This window comes from Sorex araneus, chromosome 1 (genome assembly GCF_027595985.1).
Source record: "Sorex araneus isolate mSorAra2 chromosome 1, mSorAra2.pri, whole genome shotgun sequence".
Classification (NCBI taxonomy): domain Eukaryota; kingdom Metazoa; phylum Chordata; class Mammalia; order Eulipotyphla; family Soricidae; genus Sorex; species Sorex araneus.
The window spans coordinates 435,594,499-435,607,294 of NC_073302.1; the positions used below are offsets into that span (position 1 = coordinate 435,594,499).

Below are 12,796 nucleotides of genomic sequence, written 5' to 3' on the forward strand. Positions count from 1 at the left end.
AACACTAAATTCACTTAGATGTTTTTGCCCAGACCTTCCATGGACGTGAGAAAGTAAGTCAAATCTATACACTTAGTAATAAATGCAACGAGAAGAATTACAACAGCAGCAGCTGCTAAGATGAATAGGACTGTCTGTGTGCCAGGTACTTGACTAACAGCAACTCCTTTCATCCTGCCCACTCTGCTGAACGCTCTTGTTCTTGCTTCCAGTGACACAGGAAGCCTGGACCCCTGCTCCTAAGCACCGCCAACTGGCTCTCCAGCCTCAAGGCACACATCCAACGACTTTTCGCCATGGACCAACTGTTCTAAAGGCAACGGAAAACAAGCTGCCACGAGGAAGAGCAAAACGGGTGCAGGCCAGAGTCACAATCCTGCAAAGTAGCAAAGTCCGGGCAGATTAGAAGGCAGAGTTGCATGAATAACTGTGGTTTTTGTTTGTTTGTTTGTTTGTTTAAAGACACTGGTTCTGACCGAGTCACAGTGTGATAAAGTCCATCAGCATATCCAGGTCCCGTTCCTGAAGAGAGGAGCTAGGGTTGAGTGCTGGCTTGCGTGGCCCCTTTCTCATTGGTGCTATGCCAGGCTGAGGTCTAACTGCTAATCTGACTGTGGCAGAGAGGGAGCCAGTCTTGCTGGCATAAATGCGTGGAAAGGAAAGCCGAGCACTCCCGAGGAAAGGGCAGTGTCGGGAAAGAAGTGGGAGCTTCCTGGGTGGTGCCCCCAGTCTATGTGGGCTGGCCCCAGTGTCCCTGACCACCAGCCTGCACTGTAGTCCTGTACGGCAGTCTGGTAGGGGACTCAGACGGCCAAGCCCGCTCTGCTGGCAGATGCTTCCATGGCTCTTGCCTTTCCTTTGCCAGAGGAAAGAACATGGTTTGGAACATTAAATAAGGCTAACGATCAATTGATTTTTACCCGAAACAAAAATTAAGGGAAACAGAAGCATCTAGCTTCATTACTGAAAAGTGTCTGGGTTCTACAGCTCAAAGGAAATAAAGAAAGTGGTGGGGAAGTGGGGGTTCGGGGTGGTGGTGGGGGGGGGGTGGAGCTAGGAGGAAAGAAAAAAAATACACAAGGACAAGCGGCTGGAGTAGCAATAGCAACAGCACCCAGGGCAACAATAAAAACATCCTAGTTTGCAAAGTGCCACGAGCAGAAGGCCCGTAAACAAATTACTGTGGCTCGCTCAGGTCCTCTGGATCCCCTGGTGCAAATCGGTGCTTCAGCATCACCTGCAGAAGAAGTGCTTGGGGTCCTGAGTCACTCTGCTAATTGGAGTCACAGCGACACTCAGGAACTGATCTGACTCCAGTTGCCTCATGTTCCGAAACCCCCGTGAGTGGATTGCACGGGCCACAAATCTATACCAGCAGCTCAGCCGGCACCCATGGGTGGGCTATGACTTAAGGAGGCCTGGGAGCCTCCCTCCCCACCTTGTCTCGTGCCTTGCTCTGGCTCTGTGTCTGGCCTGCTCTCCACCAGGTTCTACAGGGGCCCAGGGACCCCCGAGAGCTCCTGAGACATGGCAGAGGACAGAGAGAAGAGCAGCGAGCAGGATCCGGAAACCACAGGCCTTTCTCTGGTTTTCCGGCTGGGGATTCCCAGTCAGAATCCTCTGTGAAGGAACGGATCTGGGCTAGAAGAGTTTGAGAGCCACCAAGTTAACACATGGCTTCACCCCACTCTGTGGCACAACCGGCAAACATACACGCCATGGTGTTCTAGAATAATTCACGTCACCGTTTCAGAGATGACCACACAGGAAGTAATGTGCTTTCCAAAATAAAACGAGTGTCTTCTAAGCTGTTGAAAGGAAAAATAATTATTGAAGCAACACAGAATATCATCACACCCATACACAACATAATTCCATGGCTGCTGAGACAGAACTCAGATCTCACAATCTCAACTTGTCTTCCAAAGACACAACGCCATGCATTTCACTACGAAGAACACTTTATTTTCAATCAAGATTCAGTGACCTTTCAAAAGCATTGTGACTGACTTTGCTGCTTAAGTAACTAAATGGTGGCTTCTTATCCATCTATAATTCGAGAAATCAGCCAAACGAGGTTTGTGACCATGGGGGAAATTAAGTGACTGACGTGTGGGGGAGGACCTCAGATGCTTGACAGAGCAAGCAATTCACTTCCATGAATGAATCAAAAGGCCACCTGGGTTGACCGTTTCAAATAGGACTGGGTGGGTACACGGGCGGTCTCGGCCAAAGGGGCCGTCAGCTCCAGGCAAGGGCCTGAAAAGGCGCCGTCAGAGCTCTGCAGTGCCAGGGGTACCCAGCCCACTCTGCCAGTGCTCAGTGGCCTCCAGTGCAGCACTGAGTGATGCTCAGGGGACCGTGGGTGTCAGGAGCCAAATCCGGGCCGGGCGCTTGCTAGGCACGTTCCCTCACCGCAGAACCAGCTCCTGGTTCCTCTGGCTCTCTGGATTTTATCAGCATCAGTATGCAAAGGAAATGATTTTGCTGGAGATCACTTGTGCCTTCGGCAGGGGGAGGGGGCACCTCTGTGGCATCTAAGATCACTGCCACTGTCACTGTCATCCCGTTGCTCATCGATTTGTTCCAGCGGGCACCAGTAACGTCTCTCGTTGAGAGACTTATTGTTACTGTTTTTGGCATATCCAATACGCACGGTAGCTTGCCAGGCTCTACCATGCGGGCTCGATACTCTCAGTAGCTTGCCGGGCTCTCCGAGAGGGGCGGAGGAATCGAACACGGGTCAGCCGCGTGAAAGGCGAATGCCCAACCGCTGTGCTATCGCTCCAGCCCGGCATTTAAGATTATACAGAAGATAGCATAGATTATGCCAGATCACCTCTGACTTAATAAAACATGGCCCGCGCTCACAGAACCGGTATCATCCAACACGAGCCGCTCTGCCTGAGGATGCGGGCAGAATGTGACGCGCAGACATAAGAGCAACTGTGGGGAAAGATTCAAGGTCCTGCCTGGGCCCCGGCACTTCCTGGGCTGCAGGCACCGTTGCCATGAGAAGCAGCAACTCTCTTTACTATGCGTCAGCTTTCATCAAGGGTGGCAGAAAAATTGTCTCAGCTTCAGGCCACGGAGCTGGGGCTGAGAGCAGAAGGATCAGAGGCAAACAGTGGAGAAGGTGCAATCGTCCCTGAGGAAGCCATCACATCGAGTCCCCCCACCCCCTACTACACCACCCTCCCCACACCCCACTCACTTCCTCCGGATTAAATTCCCGATCCACATGAAGTACCCAGAAAGCTGCATTCTCTTTCTGTGAGCAAGTTTTTTTTTCCCCTCTTTTTCTTTTTTTCTCCTTTCTAAGTAGCAATGAATATGTGGTGTTAGCTGAAGGGTTTGATAAAGAAGGGGAGAGGGAGGGAGGGAGGGAGGGAGGGAGGGAAGAAAAGGAAGGAAGGAAGGAAGGAAGGAAGGAAGGAAGGAAGGAAGGAAGGAAGGAAGGAAGGAAGGAAGGAAGGAAGGAAGGAAGGAAGGAAGGAAGGAAGGAAGGGGAGGGGAGGGGAGGGGAGGGGAGGGGGGAGTAGGGAGGGGAAGAGAAGGCCAGGGCAGAGCAGGGCAGAGCAGGGGAGGGCAGGGCAGGATACCAAACTTCAAACTTCATCAGCCCATGAAATAAGAGCGAGTCTCTTGCTATCCACAGGCCTCAAAGTTAGCATCACCCCGTAGTCTAAAGCCTGAGCCCGAGAGTCTATAGAGCCAAGTGCTGTGCTTTCCCAGCCAGGCTACACATCAAACCTAGTTCTTCCCAGAGAGGGAGCAAATTACCCTGCCTGACGGCCACGTCTGTTGGGCTGTGTTCGTGAGGTTACATTTCCCCACAGCCGTCACACACACCGCTGTACGGGATCCACCCTATGGAAGGTCAGAAATGGAAACGTAGGACAATGAGGCTTGTTCCAGGTGGTGTGTGGTTAGGAAATGCCGAGGTGCTGAACAGAGAAGAGGCGTCCTGCAGGATTGGCCTTGGCCACGGATAGCTTCGCTTAAAGTCGCATTCTTCACAAACTCAGCTGACGTTGAGTGGGGGCTGGGAGCCGGCACGGCCTCCTTTCCTTGGTCCCGGTCTCACAACAGCCTCCTGCCGGCCAGGTTCCCAGCCTCTCCCCGTGGACAGAGACCAGAGACCAGGGGTAGCTTCCTCTGCCCTGGGACGAGAGGGGGCTGGAGCGAGGCTGGGAAAGGGCCAGATGTGGCCAGTGTGGTGAGGAAGAGGAAGGGGTGAGGCTGATGGGCAGCTTACCCTCCAGCTCCTAGCTACCTGCTGGGATTTCCGGGCCCCTACCCCAGGCTCGTGGCTTCATGCTGTGGGAGAAAACCTCATGGAGGGCCCAAACTCAGGCCAATACGCACACGTGTCCGCACACACATATGCATACATGCGCACACACACACACACACACACACACACACACACACAGAGCTCAGGCTACGAGGCACTGAGGTGCAGAGGGTGGAAGCACCATGCAGGGGGCACAGCCTCCGCTTTCTCTCCAAGGCTCCGGGCCGTGCGGGAGGGAGAACCTGACGTCTGTCCTTGCAGCGGGCCGGCCTCGGGAAGCAGCGCGTGTGGGGCCGTCGCCACCGCCTAATCCAAGGTAAATGAAAACAAGAGTTCTCTGATTCATTTAAAACTTAATTAGAAGAAATGACAAGCGTACTTGGCAACTCCTGCTTCCCCGGGGAGCCGGGGATGCAATCTACAAATTGGTATTAGGGAAAAATGAAGAATGACATTCTCTGCCGGCTCTGCCAACGCGCCTTTCAGGCCCCCAAAGCTGCCGGACTAGCCGGGAGGGTCTGGGTCCCCACCTAGTCTCTCCGTGACAAAGGGGGTTGACGAGATTCCAGGCCAAGGAGTCAAGATGCTGCATGTGCGGGATGGGGGGAGTCTCAGCGCTCTCCTCGGGGGTCTGTGAAGGGAGACCCCTTGCAGAAGGCTCCCCGCCCCTGCCTCGAGATGGGTGTGTCCAGGTCCCACGTGCCCTCCTGACACACTAGGCAGCTGAATCCCTCCGAGACGGTGACATGGGCACCCCAGGTCACTCACTGATACCCTAAGTACCTTAGAGTGTCTGGACAGTCAGATACTGATACCCTAAGTACCTTAGAGTGCCTGAAAGAAAAGGGAATGAGAACAAGACATTGGCTGGGGGATGGGGAGGAAGGAATCACGTAAATGCTGTGCAAAAGTGCCTCCAGGAAGCTCCAACACTAACTCATCCACCTGCACTGGCCCGTGCTGGACAGTCCGGGGTGTCCCCAGAAGTAAGTCCCCCACTTTCCACACGATCAAAACAATCTGTTCCCAAACTGCTGCCAGTTCCGAAGCCTATTTATGGATGCATCGTCAATCAACATCCCTAACGGTTGCCACGCGTCCCGGCCAGCGCTGAGGGCCAGGCAGGGAATGGAGGGGGGGAAGTTTCTCTCCTTGCTGGGGCAGCTGGCAAGTCTACGGAGCCCAGAGGACAGAGGAAGGATTTGAAGGAAGAGCTCGGCAACAGGAGCTGGGCCCAGGGTCAGTAACACTCTGAAACAGGAGCCCTGACCTAGAGGACTCAGCAGGACGGGTGGAACCGACGGCAAATTTCAGAACTGGACCTCACAGCGAGTATATGTTTAGAAAACTACTGAGGACCCTCCAGCAGGGAAAAGAGCCAGGTCTCGTCCCCGGGAGCCACTGAGGCCCTCTACAAGGAAATGGGCCTGGCTCCGGGAGTCCAAATGTTCATTTGCATGAACATGTGGGCATCTGGTTCAAAGTTCAAGTGTGACCGCATCTCCGTACCCAGAGGTTGGGGACCCGGTGGAGCAGGGGGACATTCTTAAGAAGCCCAATGAGTTCTGTCATAAAGATCTGCAAGAGCGGGGGCTGGAGCGATAGCACAGCGGGTAGGGCATTTGCCTTGCACGCGGCCAACCCTGGTTCAAATCCCAGCATCCCATATGGTCCCATGAGCACCGCCAGGAGTAATTCCTGAGTGAAGAGCCAGGAGTAACCCCTGTGCATCGCTGGGTGTGACCCAAAAACAAAAAACAAAAAACAAAAACAAAAAAAGCCCAAAGATCTGCAAGAGGGGCTGGAGCAATAGCACAGCGGGTAGGGTGTTTGCCTTGCACGTGGCTGACCTGGGTTCGATTCCCAGCATCCCCTAGGGTCCCCCCAAGGACCGCCAGGAGTTGATCCCTGAGTGCAGAGCCAGGAGTAACCTCTGAGCCATCGCTGGGTGTGACCCAAAAATGAAAGAAAGAAAAAAAGAGCTGCAAGAGAAATGTCCAGGCACAACTATTTCCAAGAGGCCCTGGTGGAAAAATCACACTGTTCTGAGGAACGAGAGAGGACAACACCTCCCTGTCGCTCTCACCCAGCTCTGAGCGCACTGCCTGGCATCAGAGCAGTAAAAACCAACCTCGGCGGAGATGAAGAGAAGGAAAGAGAATGGGCTCCGGGAGGAGGCTCTGCACCCCAGCCCGCCCCAGTGTGGAGAACAGCTGGGAGGGGGACAGGACAAATACAAAGGAGGTGGGGAGGATCCCTTAAATGCAAAAGGGCTCGACCCCTCTGCACATGAAGGAGAGAAAGGAGAGTAGAGGTGCTGTGGTGATCACACCTGAACGCCCGCTTTGAGAGCATAAGGAGAGCTCTTCTGGAGAGATGCCAGGTAGGAAAACTCTTCTGTGGATGGCTGAGGTCTTACTTCAGTTACTAGATTGAAGAACAGGAAGTCTCCACAAGGATAATAGGAATACGGCTTCTGTTTGATCTAGCAGTTCCTGGTCTGGTATCTCTCCCCCAAACACAAAACTACTCATTTGTAAAGCTATATGCACCCCTCTGGGGCAATTTAGTGGTGGTGAAGTAATTTTGTTAACACTACTGTAATCATCTTACCTAAAACACAATAAAAATTTTTTTAAATCATAAACATGTGTGTTGTTGTGGTTCATGTGATGCCTCTCTTATCTCTAGGTTAGTTAAATTCTGCTGTTAATTAAATTAAATTAAATTAGGTAACAGATAATGGGAGAGGAGAGAAATAAACTGAGGCAGGAAGGCAGATAGTCTTCCTGGCAGGAAGCCTGATGGGTGTTGTAGATTTGGTGAGAAAGATGGACACTTACTCAGGGCGTAAAGGAACCTAACAGTAGAATAATGAATACCTAAAGGTAATGGAACAAAGAACAAAGAACAGGGGAACTGGCATTCAGTAGGAAATACGCCCCTTGAGAGGGTGAGGATAGGACAGGGAGGGGGCAACATTTGGTGGAGATTGACCACGAGTGGGGAGGGTGGGGGAGAAGAAGGTACTGAAACACGGTGAAACGTTGTATATGAAACACCATCAGCAACAGTACAGTAAAACACAGTGTAAAGTGTGGTGTGTGTGTGTGTGTGTGTGTGTGTGTGTGTGTGTGTGTGTGTGTTTGCTAAGTTCTTCGGTCTAGGCTGAGTTCAGCCTACTTGGTCATAGGCTCTTACTGAGTTAATAGGCGATGGTACCCAATAGAACTGAGACCAATGTGGCCCAAAGTACTAATTACCCAGTGGCAGCATGAAGCATTATCTAAAGACAGAAGGAAGATGATGAGGGAATGAGAGAAGTCATTTGTTATGTCAGCCAACCAATAAATACAGAAATACAGAGCTGGCACTACTCCTGTTAGTCCCAGCAGACAGCAAAACAACTCAAAAAGGTCTTCTGAGGGGCAGGGAGATAGTACAGCAGGCAGGGCACTTGCCTTGCACGTAGCTAACCCAGATTCGATCCCTGGCACCCTGTATGGTTCTTCGAGCCCACCAGGAGTGACTCCTGAGTGCAGAGCCGGGAGTCTGCCCTGAGCACCATTGGGTATGGCCCCCCCAAAACAAAAACAAACAGAAAAATGTCTTTTGAGATCATGGAGTTGATGTTCTCCTGGCAGAGGGGTGAGTAGAATCTAGGGTCAGGTTGATGGGAGTTTTAAGAGGGGAAAGCAGTGGCTGGGACTCTCGGGAGTAGGGGAGGCAGAAGGGGAAGACGGGCAGCCAGGGAAGGTCTCCCTGACACAAGACACTGTGAACAACCCCAGGGGGCAGGCAAGGAGTGGGCCCTGAAGTTATCTGGGCTTGGGGAAATGTTTTGGACCGGGACAAGAGTCCATCGTAGAGGCCTGAGGACTCAAAAGGCTGGGGGATGTCACAGAGACGAGAGGGCTTTGGTGCTGAGTACTCCACAGAGGAGACCAGACAATGGGCAGCAGACAGATCCCTCAGGCCACGTGAAGGTCACGGTGAGGCCACTGACTTTTTTTTTTCTGGCTTTTTTTTTTTGTTCCAGTGTGTTTGTATTTTGTTTGGGGGCCATGTCTGGTGATGCTCAGGACTTACTCCTGGCTCTAGTGCTCGGGGATCACTCCTGGTGAGCTTGGGGTGCCAGGGACCAAACCCAGTTTGGGCATGTGCAAGGGAAGCACCCTGCCCACTGGACTATCTCTCGGGCCCCGACTTTTCCCCCCTGAAGGGGTCACGAAACCCTCAGTGATACATCGCCCATGAAGCAGTCAGGGCCTGGAGGGCAGGGAGGGCGGGGAGGGAACACCAAGAAGGCAGAGGTGCTGCTGTGGCCAGCAGACAGAGCATGGCCCCCCCATCCCTGTTGCACTCGCCCCCAAACGGCACCTACACATCCCTGAGGAGGGGGCGGTGTCCTTCAGGGGAGCACCAGGAGGCACCCGGCTTCCTTCTACCATGGAGCCCCGTGGGCAGCCCCCAGACAATGGCACACACACTTTCCCGAGCTGCCTGGTGGCTGAGGCTGCCGTAAGTCACTGCCGTGTAACGCCCCAACAGGCTCCAACCAGCACATTCTCTTCCGTCCCAAAGGCCATGTGACCTGAAGCCAGTTTATCTATGAAACGTTTCCGTTTCTAGCGTCCTACTTCAAACCATACACCCTTCCCATACTCCAAGATTACCACACCACATTTGCTAAGGGTTCACAGTAGGAGGCAACCAATCTCAGAAGGAAATATGCATATATATATATACGGCACACAAGGCTCAACCTTTAAGAAGATGTTAGTGATCTCTTATAGAAGGGCTTAATGGCCCCGCGATGGGGGGGTGGGGGTGGAATATAACCATCTCCACACTATTCCCTTCTATGGATACATTTTTGTAGCATTTTCAGCGGCTTTCATAACAAACAATACAAAATCTATTATTTCGGTTCTGCTTTGGGGCAGGGATTGGGGTTCGGGATGGAAACATCTGACATACAGTGGTGGGAAGGTATAATGGTGGTGGGATTGTCCTTGGAATAGTAAATGTAATCAAACATTGTGAGCTACTTTATAAAATTTTTTAAATTTTTTTAAAAAGAAGAGAATGCCCTCCCCTTCTCCTCAGGACCTCAGACCTGCCTAGAAACCTACAGGGAACGCCAGACCCCGTCTGCACTCAAGCACATCAAGGTTCTGTCGGTTCCAAAGGCCCCCCTGAGAGTCCCAAGGAGAAAACTGCCTTCTCATTCCTGTTGGGACCCAAGGATAGGATTTTGTATTTCCCCCAACAGTCAGTGTGCTTTATAGTTTTTCATTTGAGGAGAAAGCAAGCTGGAGAATGAGAGCAAAGCCAACAGAAGAAAAAAGGGCCTTGGGAGCTGCATTTTGAGAACAAGAAATAGGAAAAACTTCCCTGAGAGCAGCCAGACAGATCTCACTGATAAACAGACCGGCTGGGACAAAACCAATGGTTACAAATCCAGCAAATCCAAGGCAAGAGTTGCTTTTACAATTAAAAAGAAAAAAATGAAGAAGAAAAAGAAAAAGGAAACCTGGCTATGTTTAGACTATTCGATTAGAAATAGAGAAGAGGTGTCGGGGGCTGGAGTGATAGCACAGTGGGTAGGACGTTTGCCTTGTATGCGGCCTACCCGGGTTCGAATCCCAGCATCCCATATGGTCCCCTGAGCACTGCTAGGGGTGATTCCTGAGTTCATAATCCAGGAGTGACTCCTGTGCATTGCCGGGTGTGACCCAAAAAGCAAAAAAAAAAAAAAAAGAGAGAGAAGAGGTGTCTCTGGCCATACCACAGAACGTACCCCATCTCGTCTGATCTCGGAAGAATTAGAACGCGTGGCAGATAGAAAAGCACGGGCGTGGCCAAGGGGATGGAGGGTGCGAGCATAAATCTCAACAGTCTGTTCTTCTTACAGGACCTGAAGCAAATCTTTCTTACATGAGGAGGGATGTAAGTGGTGAGACTGATGAGCATAATGCATTTCTGTTGAGAATAACGTGGTCGGTACCAGCCTCTCTGCTGCCTCCCACAGAAGGCTGCATGTCGGTCTCTGAGCACGGCAGGTTCTCTGGGTCTCCCTGCAAAGATTTCGCCTCGGGCAGGAATCCGAATATTCTAGACTCTAAGTACAAGATCCGGCCACTTGGCAGGTTGGGCTGGGGACAGGCCGCTACCTGCGTTTCTGCGTCTTTCAACAGGCACGGCAGCCAACCGCTGGGTTCCATCCATGGACTCAGGGAGAGCATCTGGAACATTCCCTAACCCCCTCCAGGCTGGAGGTCCGGGAGAGTGCAAGACTGAAAAGTTCCCAAGCAAGACAGTTTCTGCACTAGGGGTGGGGACGGACAGGCACACACTGAGAGGCGTGACAGTCAGGGACAGAGAAGGACACAAGCCATACACGTTCAAGGGAACAGAGAGGGGGCAGAGAGGCAAGGAACTGTCAGCTGGCTCAGCGTCGCCTGGGAGATCCGGCCTCCCTCATTCAGTGAGAAGAGCCGGCTGGCAATCTGAAGTTAGAACTCTGAGGTTGCCTTTGCGAACTGTCCCTGACCATCCATTGGCACCATTCCATTCGAGGAAGCAGGATGACTGTGGCTAATTGTTATGTTCCTCTGGCCAGACTTCTAATCATTATATATGCATTATTTTATTTAAGTTCCTACATAAACGGCCCTAAAAAGCAGGAATTCTGCACACTCGAAGCTCCGAAATGGAACCTGAAAAACCACAATCAATGTCATAGCTCCAGGCCTGAGAGCCGGGTGCAAAGGCAGATCATTTGGCTGTGGTGGCCACAGGCCTTGTGAGGACAGCTGGGCAGTCTGCACTGACCCGAGCTGTTTAGGCATTACCTTCTGTAATCAGTGGCTGGCGGTGTGTGGGGTGGGAATGACCGCAACCAAGTGCCAGCTCAGGGCTGGCCAGTGTTCTGGGCAACTGCTAAAGCGGACATTGTTTCAGGCAGGGCTGGGCTTTGAAATAACCAGAACCTTGGCTGAACTCTGCTGCTCAGGGTCCCTGGCACTGAGGAAGCCTGGGTCACGGAAACACATGTCCACACACCTGGGCATTTGTCCTGGTGGTAGGCAAACTCAATGCAAATTACCTGCACAAAGCAATAGGCCTGCAGCAATACTGAATAATCACAGGAAATACTCAATAATCCCTGCAAAAACATATTCCCATGCACAAATGCAGCATGCGTGCACGTGCGCGCACACACACACACATACACACACACACACATCTTGGTTTAGGGAAATTTAAGATAAAGGGAAAATTGCTGCAAAAGATAAAGGAAACCCATGAAGCTCTGTGTGGTGTGAACTCTGAGTTTTCTGTTCTTTGCCCTGAGGTGGAGGTAAACTAACTCCAGTGACCACCCCACCCCCCACCCCCAGGCCCTCAAAGGATGTTGTGGCTGAGGAACCTGGATAAGTCTGAGGGAAACTGCACCACAGGAGTGTCTCCCCCCGCCTGCTGACATCTCACAGGCAGGACAGGTGATCTGTGGAGCAGCAATGAGTGCCACAATTCTCCCGTCCTTGCTCAGGACCAAGCAGGAGACCCAGCAGGACTTACACCTTCTTACAGGTGCAAGATGCATATGTCAGGGGGCTGGAGCGATAGCACAGCGGGTAGGGTGTTTGCCTTGCATGCGGCAGACCTGGGTTCGATTCCCAGCATCCCATATGGTCACCTGAGCACCGCCAGGAGTAATTCCTGAGTGCAGAGTCAGAAGTAACCCCTGTGCATCACCGGGTGTGACCCAAAAAGCAAAAAAAAAAAAAAAAAAAAAGATGCATATGTCAGGACCATGGGCACTGGGTGCTCTTGAAGCTGATTCTCTCCCGATGACCAAGACCCCAGTTCGGTTTGATATGAACTCAGAGCTCCCCAGAACACAACTTGATTCTGTGGAGGGCCTTCCAAGCAACACGTGGGGAATCTCAGAGGCCAATCCCAGAGATAGTCAGCCAACAGGCTAGACAATTCCTGCTTGTTCCTGGAAATGTTTCCCTTGAGCTCAGCAGTTCTGGGAGAACTGGGGGTACCAGACCACACCCAGAAATGCTGGGGAGTTTCTAGGGCTACACCTTCTGCAGTACTCATGGGACCATGCAGTGCCGGGACTTGAACTTGTGTGTGTGTGGGCGGGGGGAGGGGGAAGCACATTCAAGGCATGTGCTTCACAATTTCCTTTCCTTTGAAAGCAGAGTGTGGGAATAAGGATAGCACGGTTGACACAGAGTGTCACGCAGGAGCGGATGACAGAGCTGGAAAGCTCCCAACTCCAGATGCCACCGCCAGCCCCTCATCCTACCAAGGGGGCGAGAGCAAGGATCTTCATCTCCTCAAACATGTGGACGGCAACCCACACTCACCAATCCCGGACGGACAGCGATGGCTGAGGTGGCCACAGAGAGCACGTGTCCTGAGGGCCTGGCACAGTTCCGGGATGTGGCAGATCATCTGGCCAGACACACCCTGGGC

General features: G+C 52.2%; 1 protein-coding gene across 11 annotated transcripts in view; it reads right to left on the minus strand.

The window, feature by feature from the left end:
• Positions 1 to 12,796, minus strand: part of DGKI (diacylglycerol kinase iota) — a 482,969-nt gene that overhangs the window by 272,855 nt on the left and 197,318 nt on the right. The gene's annotated exons all lie outside the window — the stretch shown is intronic.